The 17,505-nt window shown below is 44.9% G+C and overlaps 1 pseudogene; it reads right to left on the reverse strand.

Annotated features, from left to right (window-relative positions):
* Positions 1-13,672: 13,672 nt before the first annotated feature.
* Positions 13,673-15,003, reverse strand: LOC120640085 (annotated as a pseudogene).
* Positions 15,004-17,505: the final 2,502 nt, after the last annotated feature.

Genomic DNA, 17,505 nt, shown 5'->3' on the forward strand with positions numbered 1-17,505 from the left:
TACTAAACTGCCTGCCACGTATTAAAAACTTGGCTCCTGGCGCGGCAGGTTAGTACCGGTTGGTTGGTAAACCAACCGGTACTAAGTGTTTTTTGGTTTTTTCCTTTTAATTGTGTTTCTCCTCTTTTCATTTTAGTTTTAGTTAATTAGTATTAGTATTCGTAGGCATTTGATGTATTTGTATTCGTATCTTGCATTCATATATATTTGTTCGCGCAAAGAAAAAGCAATTATATATACATATTATATTAATATGCACTTCATTAATTACAATTGCTTATAATAGTAGTGCAATTTGGATTAAAAAATATTTACAAGTATCCATGGTCATTAGTTTTTTCTGACAAGTATCCAAAAAGGAGAATAATACTAGTCGTCGTCGTCTTCGTCGTTGTTGTCACCCCCGCGCTTGTTTCTATCAAGTTGACCCACGCTTATCCTTTGATCCGAATAAAATTCTCCTTTTCGATTTATGACCTCATATACCAGAAATCCACAGAGTGATTATTGAATTGCCCTGATTCTTTCCGGTTCGATGAGATCCTCCTTCATACGCCAAATCTGTCAAGTGCAAACACCAAAATTTTCAATTAGTACCTGCATGGAATTAAATGCAAAAATTGTTATTAATGTAACACGTACATCGAATTATTGTTGTGTCATCCTCTTGGTGGAGGAGCAAAAATACTGTATGTGCTCACATACATAGTAACCTCATAGGTTGGTTCCTTGCTCCTGTCTCAAATACTATATAGATATGTGGGTTATGAAATATTCACGACATTTAATGAAATCACAATAGATGCGCGATATGTATTCGTACTGGAAAGTCAGTCTTGATATAAAGATCAGAAGGCGTTGTCGCAACTCCTATGTGTTTACGGATAAACCGAGCCCATGTATTCGTACCGGAAAGTCAGTCTTGATATGAAGATCAGAAGGCGTTGTCGCAACTCCTATGTGTTTACGGATAAACCGAGCCCATGTGCTTTGAAGGATGTCTATGAGAGATTGATACCAGTGGAAGCTGTTGAAATTGAAGTGATGAAAAGAAGTTAAAGGACTCACTTAAATTTGTACGTGATGTAAAAAGTTAAAGGACTCATTGTACGGCAATAGAATGAATGTGCAAGCGTGTTGCCTATCCATGGCCGTGAATATAATATTCTTGGTGCGATTTGGCCATTTGCGTACCGAGTCCTCATTTACGACATGTGTGGATTAATGAAGACGATGTTGTAGATCCCCTTTTTTCGGCATTCTTACACCTTCATCCTACACGATTAGAAATAGAAGGACGGGATAAGAAACCACAGACTTAGTATAGCTAGAGAGTATAGATATGAGAGATGATACACTTACATGTAGAATGCACCGAGGAGGGAAATGTCTAGAGCATCTTGATGGTATAGATCCCACAGATTTTCAAGTTCGATCCATACGTCGTCCATCCCCCAATGGAAATTGTTATCTTTAATGTGAGCAGCGAACATAATATTTCCCTCTGAAGAATATTTCATGTACCATTTATGCAACTCACACATTTTCGTTGGGAGCCTGTCAATGTTCGTGGCTTTGTTTCAGGCTCACTTTCTCTAAAACTATCGAGAAGAAAAAAATGTTTGTTTCGAAACATGTCTATGTCGTTAACTTTGACCTGACGGTGATGACACTGGCATTCGAGGCTAGCATTGATATCCACGATACAGTGTGGTACAATAGGACGCGATGAAGGAGTACGGCCTTGGTCCGGATAATTTCATTCTCAACTCGCTCAAAGGTGAGGATTTCATTATTGGGACCAAGTCCGTACTGCTTCATCGCATCCCCATAAATACCTCACCACATCGTGGATATTGATGTTAGCTCCGAATAGCAGTGTTTCACTGCAGGATCAAGGTTAACGGCACATCCATGATCCGAAACAAAAAAATTTTAAGCTTCTCGATGGTTTCCATATGAGCCCGAATAAATACATCATTAGAGTGTCAAAATAATATAACTAAATGCATAACAAATACCAAACTAATTAACCATGCATGCCACTTGAAAAAAATTGAAAAAAAACACTATAAATTATCCACATTGAAGCTATCCAATAGACCTTCGCCAAATTCAAGCAATGGGTTCTATACATTTCAAATCCATGAATAAATCAAAAAAATCGTGCTCATTTTTACTATTTTTAAAAATCACAAATTTCTCTAACTATAGAGCATGAAACAAATAATGAATACCACCAAACAAGAGATGATGAAGTTGCAAACCTTTGGTGCACTTGGATGAGTGAAATCCCCACAAAACTTGAGAAAATGGGGCAGCACCACCTCTCTAACTCGACATGGAGAAGAAGAAGCTCAAGCTCGGTCTGTCTACTGGCTCGGGCTCGGGGAGGAAGAAAGTGGCTAATTTATAGTAGGCCCATTAGTACCGGCAGGTGGCTCCAACCGGTACAAAACGTAGAGGTTAGTGCCGGCTGGAGCCACCAGCCGGTACTAAAAAAATTTGGCGCCATTTAGTACCGGCTGGTGGCTCCAGCCGGTACTAATGGGCTCCTGGGGCACTATAGCTTTTGCCCGGTACTAAATTGAGACGTCGACCGGTACTAACGTGTGTGGACGAATGTGCCGTTTTCTGGCAGTGGCACACTTATCCCTATAAATACACGCATGTTGCGACTACAGGGCCAAACCAGCGCGTGACTCCTATCTTTGTAATCATATTGTTACATCTAAGAATGTCAAGGACGCTTATCCTAATCTTAGATATTGGACCATCAAAAAAAATCTTAGATATTGATTCTACAATGTTATACTAAAAGAATCTTGTGTGGCACACGTTATAATAATATACCTAGCAAGAGAAGAATGGTTTTGTTATGAGTTTATGCAAACATGCACAAGCTATGGCCCTAGCGGCCTAGTTTGACTTATAGGTATACAGTAGGTCAGGAAGAGGGAGCATATATAGGTTTCATTTCAGAAAGAAATTAAAGAAAAGGGGCCACAACTCAAAGTTAACCGATGGTTGAGTTTATTTTCTTCATAGTATACTATTTTCTATTAAGTTAATGTTTTAACGTTGACCATTGGCAACTAAAAGTTATATATATGGTTGACTATGTGAGAATTGTTTTACTAGATTCATCATGAAAGATACGATAATAATATACAAAAATTTATAATACTCCTTTTTTTATATATCATATTGGTTAGCTTTTGAACAAACCAGCATAATATATATAACGAACAGAGGAAATATTATATGATTTCTTATTGAAGTAATATATTTTAAAAAAATATTATCCATCATCAAAGTATCATATTTGTGACTATATCAATATCATAATATGATTATATATATTTGGAACTAAGGATCAGGTATTTATTATAGAGTTAAGGAAAGGTACTTAAAATAATGGAGTTAAGGCAACGCAAAATTGTGTGGTGGAATGCCATGCATGTATAGCTAGCATATGTATGGACATAACGGTGTTAGTCTGTCATATGAACTACATGACTCAATTCTAAAACTTCTAGTTATTTTCTAAAGGTACTCCTCACGAAAGAATGCAACTCTTGCTTCCTGAGAAGTTGAACAGTTTCAAGTTTGATTCAATTTATACAAAATTACTAATATTTATATCTCCAAATAGATTTAGCATGAAAATATATTACATGACTAATCTAATAATATTTATTTTATAATATAAATATTAATTTTATTTTATTTAAATTTGGTCAAACTAAAAATTGTTTGACTTCTCGAGAAGCGAGAATTGCATCCTTTTGTAAACGGAGGGAGTAGCTGCTATGGTGGTGGGTTACAACTTACAAGCTACGTCATACTAGACACAGCAGCTTGGCCTCCCTTTTTGCAATAGCGAGCTACTACTGACCGTGTTACATTTACCAAGGTTACTACAATACAATACTTCCATCTATATATCCAAATAAAAGTCCATTATTAGGACATTATACTCGCACATTTTTTCAATGTTCCATTTCACTACAAATATTTGTACATATATATTATTTGAAATATAAAGAGTTAGATATCATGAAAGCATGTTCCATGATGAATCAATCGACCTCAATCTCATATTGTTAGTGACTGTCTCTATGAATTTTTATTCATTGATGGTCATAACTTAAAATATTAATTTAGCAAGAAATGTAGATAGACTTAAATATATTTTTGATCGAAGGAAGTATTTATAATAAGCAGCTTGGGTCAAGAAAATTATTTATGTTGACATGAATGATTAATTTTTTCCCATATAATATTCTTTTTCCCCACATGAATGAAACTTCAGCCACCCAGCATTTGTTAAATATTCTTGTACATATCATTAAAGACTGATACCATAACATAAAGCTGCCCAAAATTAAAACCAATTTAGAGGGCCTCAAGCTTGTGAAAATTTTCCGTGTCATCCCATAAGATAGCTTAGGTAGCCCTTGTCATATGTCATTTGTTGAACATGCTTGGGGACATCTTTACAGTCTAAAACTACAGTTGAAAAGCAGCCAATCGAACCGAGTCTGAGTGCCCCAAAATAAAAAAAAAACCAATCATCATCACAACATTTCCATATCGTCAATATATAGGATATATATCTGATGAAACCCCAACCACTATCATTTCTTGAAATTCCTATGAATATATTTAAAGGCTAAAACCATGATTGAAAGCTGTCAAAATGAGCCGAGACAAATTTCTGCACAAGTAGATGATGAAACACCAGGCACCTATCATTTGTTGAACCTTATTGTTCCTAGGAACGTCTACAAGACTGTGACTGCAACTGAAAGAAACCCAAACAAACAGAACCAGAAACCATCAAAGTGGAGATGAACCATATGCACTCACAACTATTGATCACAGAATTGACTTTTTTGTATTCTTGCTACCCTTTCTTTGTCAAGTTTTCTATGATTACTTATAGAGAAAAGTCTGTTTTACCCTACTGAATTTGTTAATGAATCTGAAAAACAACCGTGAACTAAAAAACGAGAAATCTTGTATACCTCAACTTTCATTACCGATAAATTTACCCCCTTACCGTTTTGAAGTCATTTTCTATGGTGATTTTACTTATGTAGTAGCAGGGCCCACATGTTAGGAATTTCTCTCCTCCCCTCTATCTCTCTCTCCTACTCCAGACTGTTGCTCCTCTCTCCGCTCCCTTGGCTTTCTCCGAGTTCCCACTCCACCTCTCCTCCGGCCCTACCTCCACCGTCTCCTCTCCGACTCCTGTCAGACCTGGGGCAGCAGAACTGCTCACCGGGGCGGAATATTCTAGAGTAGGGAACAGAACATGGCAATGCCCTACCTCTTTTGTACCTACCCGAATAGGAGTAGAACTAGTCGACGTTTCCAGAAACTAGCCGAACGCCTCGGACTAGGATCCTAACCGAACTCGACTAGGATTTCCATGTAACCCTGTTCCCCCAGACCTTATAAGGGCGAGCAGGGACCCTCCAAAACATCGAACAATACCTGAGGAAATACAAACCACTACACAGGACGTAGGGTATTACGCTCTGGCGACCCGAACCTGTCTAAATCTTTGTGTTCCTTGCACCATCGCGTTTTGATCTCGGCGAGTCCCTACTCACAACCACTCTCCTTGGGATACCCCTCGGAGAACCCGATGGTAAAACACCGACCGCTGGCGCCCACCGTGGGGCATCTCGCCAACGATCGTCAGAAGAACTCGATGGCTTCTCTTGACGACACTCCGGTGCTCGAAAAAGGCACCTCCTTTCGCGTCGGCTCTTGGATCCTCATCGCCGACGGATCAGGCGGCTTCGAAAGCTATTCAATCAATCAAGATCCCCCAGAAGTTTCAGAAGCTGCAAAACGCCGTGAATTCGATGAATTCATCGATCAACTCAAAGAAATCGGATTTTCGAACCTCAGCAACGAAGCCCGGATTCAACCCGAATTCGACGCGATCAAAGCCAAAACACTCTCCGAATTGGAAGATGACTTGGAAAAACTGCTGGAAGATTCCAAGCAAGAAACCGCCACAGTTGGAAAGACATTACCTGCCAATTGCATCTGTCCCGCTGAACCAAGTCCTCGGATGAAAAAGTCAAAGACTAGCTTCAAGAAAACCACTCGCAAAAGGAAGCAGCCGAAAAACACCTTTTCAAACATCGATGATATCGATGAAAAGATCGAGCAATGCCTCCACAAAGCTGAAGACACGTTCAACATCAACACTCTCAACTCTACAGAACTGGAACAAGATCAGGCTTTCGTCAAATATCTCGAAGAATTGGATGAATCAATTTTTGAAGATGAACTAGCTGAATGGTCACACGACATTGACCTGTTCATGGAAGGATTAACTAATCCCAACAAGCTTGAAGCTCTGTGGGAGAAATCCAAAGCGAAGAAGCTGTGGGACGATTCACAAAACAAGTCAGCAACTCAAGTGGATCAATACCTATCACAATCCCACCCTGCAGAAGACTCTGTTTCAATAGAAAACTACATGAGTCGCTGGTGCAACACCATCCAAACTCCAAATTCCCCTACTCCGCAAGAAGATCTCTACATGCCGCAGTTATTTTCACCGAAGGAACATGACAATTTGGAAAAAATATGATAAATTCATAAATGAACTTTCAGTCCGAATCGAAGGCGGATGGCTCCCAGCTGACATCCTCCCATATGATGAAGACCTTCTTCGACATACTCTAGGACTCTCTCCAGATTCGAATCAGGTCCTCAAAAGAAACCGGCTCGCACTACGACCCGATTCGGACAAGAAGACTGAGTCCGACAAGGAGTCGACTTCTACGGCCACTACAAAAACGGAACTGCGGTCTTCAGAGAAGCAACAACTCTTAGAAGACGAAGAACTACCGTTCCAACAGGGCTTTCTGCTAAAGGAAGACAACATCAATTCCTCCCTGAACTGGAGATAACCGAAGCAGCAGCAGCTAGCCATGAAAATCCTCCACCGGGAATCACAGTCACCGTCCATCTAGATAACAACCCGAAGATGATTCTCAAGACAGAGCATCACCAACAACTTGGCAACTCGTTCGACTACTCCAACAGTGACCTACAGAATGTTATCAACATTGGCCGTAACGCAAAATCAGTCGTCATCAACAAAAGGGAAGATCATGAGGAAGTCGAAGCCTACAGTCCAACATCTAATTTCCGGAAACCTGATATCTACGGGTACAACCCGCGAAAACAACGTCGCGACAAGGCAGCACCTCCTTCTCAACCAAGGCAGTCAATGATTGACTCTACTCAATAGAAAATCCATTCAAAGTGCTTCTTGCATCCCAAAGGAAAGCACTCGAGTTTTCAATGCAACACTCTTCATAAAGCACTCGGAGCACCTCCAACTTCTGCCAACAAAGACAACCAAAAAGAGAGCCAACACGAGCAAAATCCTTCCCAATGAAGAATTAAGCATGCCAGTTGCTCAAATGAGTCATCTATTGGGCTTACCCCCGGTCTTACACCCAATAAAGGCTAGGATGGGTTCGCCCGAGCTCTGACTCGAGTCATCTATTGGGCTTACCCTCGGTCTTACACCCAATAAAGGCTAGGATGGGTTCGTTCGAGCTCTGACTCAACCCCAAAATTACTAGCATTGGCAATCGAGTCATCTATTGGGCTTACCCCCGGTCTTACACCCAATAAAGACTAGGATGGGTTCGCCCGAGCTCTAATTCAGTTCACTACTCGTGTTGACAGAAGGCAAAATACTAAAATGAGTCATCTACTGGGCTTACCCCCGGTCTTATACCCAATAAAGGCTAGGATGGATTCGCCCGAGCTCTGACTCAGTTCACGACCCGTGTTGGCAGAAGACAAATATTCAAGTCGATCCCCGATCTTACACCCAATAAAGACCAAGACGGATCCACTCGAATTAGACTCCAATATAAAGAAATCGAGTGCTTCAAAACTGGATGAAAAAGAAGATTTTGTCACCAGAGCCATGAGCTCCCCCCTCCCAAGGGATTACTTCTTCAGGAGTCGATACTCCATCAGTTATTCCGAATACCAACCTTTCCTTGTTAAGTTAAGGTCAAAGTCACGGCGAATCGGGTAGCTGGGGCTAGGGGACATGAGCTTCACGGCCCAAGAGACAAGTTCTCTACCATCTTCAGGAGTAAAACCTGGAGACATGAGCTACCCCTCCCCAAGGGTGGTTACTCCTTCGGCTACCTCGAATACCAACCTTTCTTTGTTCACTCAAAGTCAAAGGCACGGCAAATCGAGTAGTCGGGGCTAAGGGACACGAGCCTTACGTCCCTAGAGACAAGTTCTCTACACTATCGTCCATGAGACGACAACTGATCGACTACTACGGTACTCGATGGGGCAAGCTCCCTATTTTTCCAAGAGGAACTTCTCGTCCATGAGGCGACAAATCATCGACTACTTAGGTACTCAACCTTCGGACGGGACAAGCTCCCTATTCCCAAGAGGAACTTCTCGTCCATGAGACGATAATTAATCGACTACTTCGGTAGTCGACGTCCGGATGGGACAAGCTCCCTATCTCCCAAAAAGGATCTCTTCGTCCACGAGACGATAATTGATCGACTACTTCAGTACTTGATCCTCGGATGGGACAAGTTCCCTGTCTCCAAGAAGGACTTAGTCATCCAAAGAGATGACAATTCATCGACTGCTACGCACTCGACATCCAACTACTACCCTTCGTCCTCAAGACAACAACTCATCGATTACCACAGTACTCGACCAACGAACAACCTCTTCTTTTTCCACAAAGGAACTACTCGTCCACAAGACGATAAGAAAATCGACTACTACTGTACTCAAAAAAATGGTTCAAGACAGCCGAAGACAAGCTTCATAAAAAAGGCAACCAGCCAACCGGCCGTCAAATAAAAGAAAAAAAAGTACTATACATCACAATGTTAAAAGTACTTAAGTGGACTGACACCCACACAAAGGCCAAGAGGATATTACAACAACTGTTCAAGCGATGGGTTTCATCTCCGCAACATATTCAGAGAATTGCTCCTCCGAACAGCCAGCACCAACCCCATCGCCAATAAAGGACAAGTTCACGGAAGGGAGAAAGGACTTAACTAATCCTAAAGCATGAGCCAAGTAATCCCTAGAAGTGTCGGAGAAGAAGCTGCCGAGCCACTGAGGGGCTTCATGAAGATGCTCTAGCAGACTCTTCTCGCCAGCTTCTTCATCCTCGACCATCCTGACAACTACTTGAGCCGCCGCCTCAAGATCAGCTAGCTGCTGAGCCTTCTGATCACGATCAGCCGCCAAGTCTCTGATCTGCTTCATATCACTGACCATTTGCTTATCAGCGTCAGCCTTGATCTTGGTCGGCTTCTCCAAAACATCTGCGTGACGATACATAATATTGGTCAGATCAGTCACCTCATTATCCTTTCGCAACAACAAGGTTTTAAGTTCTGTCAAAGTAAGGAAAACATGAGAACACAAGAAAACTACCCGAAGGACAAGCATCAAAGAAGGAAAAGAATACCTTTCTTCTCCTTGGCAGCAGCCTTGACCTTCTCCTGCAGTTTGGAGGCCTTATCCTTAAGAGCAGAATTATCCTGCTCCAAAGCTTCGACTCGAGCCTCCAGAAGACAGATCTTCCGCAACTGCTCCTGAGAAGACCGCTCAAGAGCAACCATCTTCTCAAGTTGCCATGCTTGGTCAGCAGACAACTGGAGACCCTCTCCAGCTCGCCGAAGGAACTCAGCCTGCTCTGCGACTTGCTTAGCCAGATTCTATCATCAAGACAAAGTCAAGAAAGGAGTACTCAACAACTCGACAAAAGTACCCGAGCACAAGAAGCCACTCACGGCAAGAGTAGAATGACAGCCCAGAATCTCCTGGGCTATAGCAGTCGAGCCCTCGACTGGCTTCTCCGCCCCCTACCGCGGCACATCCAGCGGAATCAGATCAACATTTGCAGCAGGCGGAGGACTCTCCGGCCGATCCCCGGTCTATTTGTCTGAAAAGCACAAAAGACATTAGCAAAAGCTCGACGAAAAAACCAGTTGATTGCATCAAACCACTCACCAGTGCCAGTAGCAGGAGACTCCTTGCCCGCCTCCCCGATGGGCAGATCACTCACCGCGCCAGCAGCGGAATCGGCCAACTGCCCCTCCTTTGGCGAACCCAGTGGCAGCCGGGCAATACTCTTAAGGGAATCAAAAATCCCCTTCTCCGACTCGTCAAATCCAGAGCATCCGGATTACTACAAAAATAAGTACTCGACACTTCAATCACAGTATCAAAAGAGCAGATACAAGCAGTCGCTAAACTGACACACTTACTGAGAGGAGTGCTTCAGAACGAATCTCTTCGCCTTGACAAACTTCGGGACCACAGTCAGTCCCGAAGCGCTCTGCCCCTTAGCAGAGCTGCTCCCATCGGACTCAGCCGGCACAGCTAGAGTCGAGTCGGCAGGGCTCATGTTAGAGCCCACCGCCTGCCTCTTAAAAGAAGAAGGAGGCCTGAGAAAAAGAAAAGCCATCAAGAAAAGGCAACAACTCAGAAGGGTACCAAGCCATACTCACATGTCACTACTCCCAGCAGAGACGGAGCTCCGCTTCCGAGTCCTCACAGACTCGACGGCTGGCTCATCCGCCGCCCGCTCCTGGACGTCTGACGCCGTCCGACTTGCCGAAAGACGCAAACAAGATTCAACTACGATCAAACAAGGATCCAAAGGCAATTTCAAATCAGAATACAAGACAAAAGAAGTTAGATGCACACTTGAGTCAGTATGCGCCAAGGGCACATCTTCAGGCAGCGGAGGCCTACTCTGATAGTTTTCAGGATTAATCTGCATGAAAGATACCGAATCAACTCAATTACTCGACAAAAGTACCTGAACTACACTTCAGTCGACTACTCGAAACAGTACCTCCCGAGGACGCCTGATAGCGCTAAAAGTCCCAAAAATATTGGCCGTCCCGGGTACGTTCTTCAGCAGTTCCAACACCCGATCTCTCAGATCATCCTCAGCAATCTTGGTTCGAGTATAATGGGAAGGATCCGCCTCTCCCGTATACTGAAAGCCCAAATGGACCCGCCACTGCAACGGCTGGATCCTGCGCATCGACCAATGCGCAATCACAGAAGCACCGCAAATCTGGTGCTCTGCCTTCAACCTCTCAGTCTCCCTGAGAAGAAAGTTAACCTGGCCCCCCCCCGCTCCCCTTGGAATTCCAATTCGACTTCTTCACAGGGGGGCCAGGAGTACGAAGAGGAAGGGAAGAAGAAAGATTCCTAATATAAAACCACATCGACTTCCAGTCGATGACCTTGTCACTCAAATCGTAGGGGATATACTTGGGTTTCCTCTCCTAACGGAATTGCAACCCGCCCCCCCCCCCCCAACTACATCCACCTTGGATTCATTAGGATGAGGTTTCAGATGAAAGAAATACTGAAACAAATCGAAGTGTGGCTCAATCCCCCGGAAGGCCTCACACAAGTGGACAAAGATAGAGATGTGGAGGATGGAATTAGGGGTCAAGTGATGCACTTGAACCCCCCAGTAGTGAAGGAGGCCACGGAAGAAATCAGAAACGGGAAAACCAAGGCCCCGAAGAACATGAGGAAGAAAAATGACAGACTCGTTTCCCCCCTCATGAGGAAAAAGCTCTCCATCCGAACTCCTCCAATGGATCACGCTCTAGGGCTGAAGAAGGTGACCCTCTACCAGATTCAAAAGGTGGGAGTCGGTGCACTTACTCGACTTCCACTTTTGGACCTCCGCCCCATCACCGGCAGCCTCGTCCATCTTCCCCTTCGCAGCAGACCTTTTCGGCGCCATTAGAACGATTCTCTCTCACCTTGTCAGACCTGGAGCAGCAGGACTGCTTACCGGGGCAGAATATTCTAGAGTAGGGAACAGTACATGGCAATGCCTACCTCTTTTGTACCTATCCGAATAGGAGTAGAACTAGTCGATGGTTCCGAGAACTAGCCAAACCCCTCGGAATAAGATCCTAACCGAACTCGACTAGGATTTCCATGTAACCCTGTTCCCCCAGACCTTATAAGGGCGAGCGGGGACCCCTCCAAAACATCGAACAATACCTGAGGAAATACAAACCATCACACATGACATATGTTATTACACTTTGGCGGCCCAAACCTATCTAAATCCGTGTGTTCCTTTCAACATCGCGTTCTGATCTTAGCGAGTCCCTACTCATAACCACTCTCCTCGGAATACCCCTCGGAGAACCCGATGGTAAAACACCGACAACTCCTGATGCCGCCGCCTCCCCTTCCTCCTATGGCGGCAATAGCGCGGTCCCACCCACGATGTGTTGTGGCTACAAAAATGGGTGTCGTCCCGTCCCGTCCCATCCTGTCCTATCCCATCACAGCCCACCCCTCCCCTCCCCCCCCCCCCGTCCACTGCCTCTGCAACCTCGACCTTGCCTCCTAACGATGATGGCTTGTCCACCTTGCAGCCTTGCCCCCCCTCCCACCTCTGATGTCACCGAGCTCCTCAACGACCTGCTCGAGCACAACTAGGCGCAGCTTGACCGCTAGTTCGCGGTTGATTTTGCTTGTACTGCTGTTGATTTCAGAAGCGTCGCTGCCTAGGAGATGTCCACCACGACGAGCATCGTCCTGGAGCAGGGAGAGGGAGGGAGGGAGGGAGGGGAAATTCCTAACAAATGGGGTCCACTTCCATGCATTCAATGAGTACATGTGGGTCATACTGCCACATAAGCAAAACCACCGTAGAAAACTGGTTTGGAATGACAAAAGGGGTAATTTGACCGTCATTGAAAGTTGAGGTATGCAAGATTTCTGGTTTTTAAGTTCAGGGCTCAGATTCGGTGACAAGTTCAGGGAATAAAATGAAACTTTTACTTAATTAAAATGTTGCTTTCGAACAATTAGCCAAAAATACATTCCTTCTAATGTACCAAGAGATATCGTTGTATTGTACCATCGGAGATATCAAAACGGTACTATTTTTTTACGGGTTATCAAAATGGTACTATGAACCAAAATATTGGAGTCCCTGAAGGTTATACATTATTTGGTTGTATGATACCACTACCGCGTCCCAAGGATGATAAAAGCCAATATTCGAGCAGTAAATAAACTTAGCTTCCCAAATAAATTTAAAAGGAAATGAAAGCTGTTGTGTTTTATTCAAGGCACCAATAAAAGAAGATAGAGAAGTGGACATGACTTTAGCTGGAAACCTACAAATCCATTTGTGTTGTTCATCAAATTAAATGCTCAGATGAAGAACAAAACTATTACTTGAAGCAACCAATACTTCACCTTCATAAAAAGATTCTATAATAACATTTTATGGAAGATGAGATTATATATAATAAACTTTAGGCAGCTGTAAGTTTGGTTAAAGAAGCCGATAGATCAGGCGAAGTATTATAGTAGTTCAAACATACTAAAAAGATCAAATTTGTTGCACTGACGATCACAAAAGATCTTCGATCATTTGAACTCCAATCCAGACAGCACAAACACACGTCTAGTACATAGATGGATCACGCATGTAGGTGATGTTATTAATTTATCTCAACCTGCATATTAATGCATCTTATTTAGTACTACGTGCGAGGGGGAAATTAATCGTTGGCCAAACCATTACCTCAAGTGATGCCTAATCGCACCCAATAGATCAGGCGAAAGAGAAGCCTGATCCGCGAAGCCTCTCCTCCATGGCAGCATCCAAGCGCCGGGCCATCTCCGGTGTCATGTGATTCGCCCAGTCCCCCGCTTCCCCTCTTCTGAAGTAGGAGCTGTTCACGAAGGCACCATCACGAACGCCTCCCAGCAGGGACGATCCAGAGCCTACCCTGTTCACCTCCAGATCTTTCAGCTTCTGGAAGCTGCACAACCTCACTACGTCCATGGCGACCCCCGCCTCCTCCTCCGCCGGCGAGAACGGCCGTCCCAGGAACAGCGACAGCTTGACGACGTTGCCGACTGGGTCGCGCAGCATCTCCTCGTACCTCAAGAACAGCACCCTCTCCGGGCACGCATTGCTAGCGTTCCAGTACCCCAGGACATGGTCCCAGATGGGGCCGCTCAGGCAGCTGCCCTCGCAGGCTGCCTCCAACAGGTCGGAGAACGCGAGGTCCGGCTGGATCCTCCTCGAGAAGTGCCACATGGAAACCAACATGTCCTTCGGGTTCCTGAAGGGCAGGCGTTTCATTCGAATTAGAAGATCTGGCGATTAGAAATGACATCTATAACCATCAAGATTTTAAATCACCGGCAAAAACGTTTAGCGGCAGGGCTATCGTTACGGCGTTTAGTGAGCTATAGCCGGTTTTAGCAGGTTAAATGCAATAGCGGATGACCTTCCTAGCAGCTATATAGCCGTCTATAGCGGCAGCTATATAGTCGGCTATTTAAAATCTTTAATAATCATCTGCAAATGAAGTTAATTTACCTGCATATGTAGACGATTTTGCAGTCGGGGTTGTCGGCGATGGAGGCCGGCAGGATGGAGTGGTGCATGTGCGTGGCCATGAGCCTGGGCGACGGCAGCGCGTCCATGACCTTGCTCCCCAACCCGGCGGCGAAGAGCCTCTCCATGAAGGGGACGCAGTCGTGCGGGCTGGCGCGGAGGAGCGGGTGCCCGGGGCCGCCGGCCGGCGGGTGCGCGCCGCGCGCCATGGTGGCGAAGGCCAGGGCCTTGAGCCAGGTGGTTCCGCACTTGGGCGGGCTCGCGAGGACGACGTCGCCGCGGCGGGGCGCGAAGCCCCGCCGGATGGCGATGATCCCCGGCACCCACGTCTCCAGCACTCACGTGCCCTGGTAGCGGCGCAGGAACAGCTTTGGGTTGCTCGGGAGGGCGGAGACGGCGGCGGCGCCCGCGTACTCCTCCAGCACTGAGGCGTCGGCGTCGTCCCCGTCGCCGACCACGACGTCCTTGAACGGCACCGGCGCAGGTAGTGCAGAGAGTACAGTAGCTGGGCCAGTGCCAGTAGCAGCTTTAGCCATGCTAGCTAGCTGCATCCCTACTAGCTTCCTGATCGAGAACTACTATAACAGTCTCTTGTTAATTGAGCAGTAGAGTTCGTGCCTTTTTCGTTCGAAGAAAAATGCAAGCCAATGGCATATATTGATTTCAAGAATGACTTGATTTTCAGGATGGCCATCCACAGAGACTGTTCGTTTAGTCTTTAAATTTGGCGTCTGTTCATTTTGATAGTAGTAAAGTCCATCTAAATAAAACAATATCAAATACTAAGAAATAATTGTATTGAAAAAGATATGAAGCCAATCAAATGTGTAAGTAAATGTAACTTTTCTGGTTCCAATATAATGCATTTGTATTTATCGAGGATCTAGAGAAATAAATAAATAGCGCGGTCTTCAATCACAACTGCTATTGTTAATTAGAGGTATTGTGATCATTTTTTATTAATAATCTATCTATCTATCTATATTAAGATAAAAAACATTTCTCACTCAAAATTTTTTCTCACTCAAAATTTTTTCTCACCACATGTTTCCTTACCCACCCGTGCGCACCCATCGACGACGGATCGATCCACCCCAACCAAATACGATACCAGGCCGTCCCCTCCCATAAAATTAAATCTCAACGATCTCATCCACCGTACCTTACCTGGACACCAAATATTTGCTTAATTTCCATGTCATCACCTCCCTTTTCTTAGAGGAATTTCTACTTTATATACTTTTTCGCGGCATTGTAGTCATGTAGTCGCACACGACAACACCAATGCCAGCCAAACTGCCTGTCCTTTGAAATTATATAAAGGACAGTAGTGGAAAATTATACACAGTCTCTTAAAGTTCGCACATGACAAGATTCAAGATGGTGAAATATTTGACAAAGTGGAGATTGTTAGAAATGTGTCGAATATTATTTTTTATTTATACTAAATGGGTTATATGAACTTGGTGTTGTATTAGTGGCAGAGGATTGAATTTGGTAGACTTGTACCCGGCCTCTCTATATACAGTTCGGTATATTTTCACAGGATTATGGCCCTGTTTAGATCACACCCCATAAACCCTGTAAACAAAAAAAAAGTCACATCGAATGTTTCGACACATGTATGGAGTACTAAATGAAGTCTATTTACAAAACTTTTTGCATGGATGGGCTGTAAATCGCGAGACGAATCTAATGAGCCTACTTAATCCATGATTCGCAACAGTGATGCTACAATAACCATCCGCTAATTATTGATTAATCATGGATTAATTAGCATCATTAGATTCGTCTCGCGATTTACAACCTATCTGTACAAAAAATTTTATAAATAGACTTCATTTAGTACTTCAAATTAACAAGATTTCAACACAAAAATTTTTGCGCGTGTAACTAAACACGGCCTATATAATGCGAGCTTGTCATGTTCGTCCTTAGTGGAAAATTATACACAGTAGCAGCAGAAGGTTTTCTTTCTTTATCAATTCAGCAAGTAAATGCGTGCAGGACTGCAGGTGGAGGATGGATGAAGAGGACGCTCCCATGCTGCACCAGTACGTGGAATTCAAGATATGTTGTTGCAAAAGAAGAGAATCAGTTAAGTGGTGTGGTACCGTGTGTTTTAGATGGTGGATTATCTATACTATAATATGCCGATGACACAATTTTTTTTTTTGAAACATAGCCTGGAACAATATTTGCTCCCATGGAGAGTGGACCTCAGAACCTCAGGTGCTATCGAGACTCTTGTAATTATTGGAAAGTAGTTTTTTATCTTTTTTTCAAAAAATAAGGATGAAGAAGAGAAATAAGATACTCTTGGCAGCCGTTTTGTTTGAAATCGTAGCTTGCCGCAGTTTGCCACGCCTAATCTATACTATAAAGAATTTAAATAATTGGAACACTTTTTACTAAAAATTTTCTATTCATCCACCTCATAATCCACTCTTTAATGTGTAAGCCCAAATTGCTTGAGAGGATGGCTGGTTAACTGAAAACCACGCCCGCGCCAGTGCAATCGGGCGAGCGCGCCCCCGTCCGTGAGTTATTTTTTCACCGCGGGGTTCTCTACCCTCACCTCCATACCCGCAATCTGATTGGCTCTCCAGCTTCCGTGATTGCAGCGGCGAGATCCCTCCCCTCCCGCCACGGCGCTGCTCCCCTTCCTCCCCCTCCTCCCTGCGACCCTGCCTCGCTGCGCCGGCCCTCCTCCCCCACCGCACACCCCTCCCCCCTCCCCTGCTCGGTCCCCTGCGTGGAGCGGCGGCAGGGCCGACACGGGCGTGTGACGGCGCGGAGTGATGCAGCACCAACCCGCACACCCACGCCTCCATCCTCCTTCCCCGCCGCACGCCTGCTCCCAATCCCCTGCCCTCCGCAGACCCCATCCATCCCGGAGCGCTGATCCGTCCGTGCGGCCATGGCGTCCACGCGCCGGGGGCTGGGGCGGCGGCGGGGGAGTGGGCGGCGGTGTCCGGCGCAGGCGTGTGGCGCGTCGAGGCGGGCCCGCGCGCTTGGCGTCCCACCCGGCGAGGCGG

The sequence above is a fragment of the Panicum virgatum genome, chromosome 7K (assembly GCF_016808335.1).
Source record: "Panicum virgatum strain AP13 chromosome 7K, P.virgatum_v5, whole genome shotgun sequence".
NCBI lineage: Eukaryota > Viridiplantae > Streptophyta > Magnoliopsida > Poales > Poaceae > Panicum > Panicum virgatum.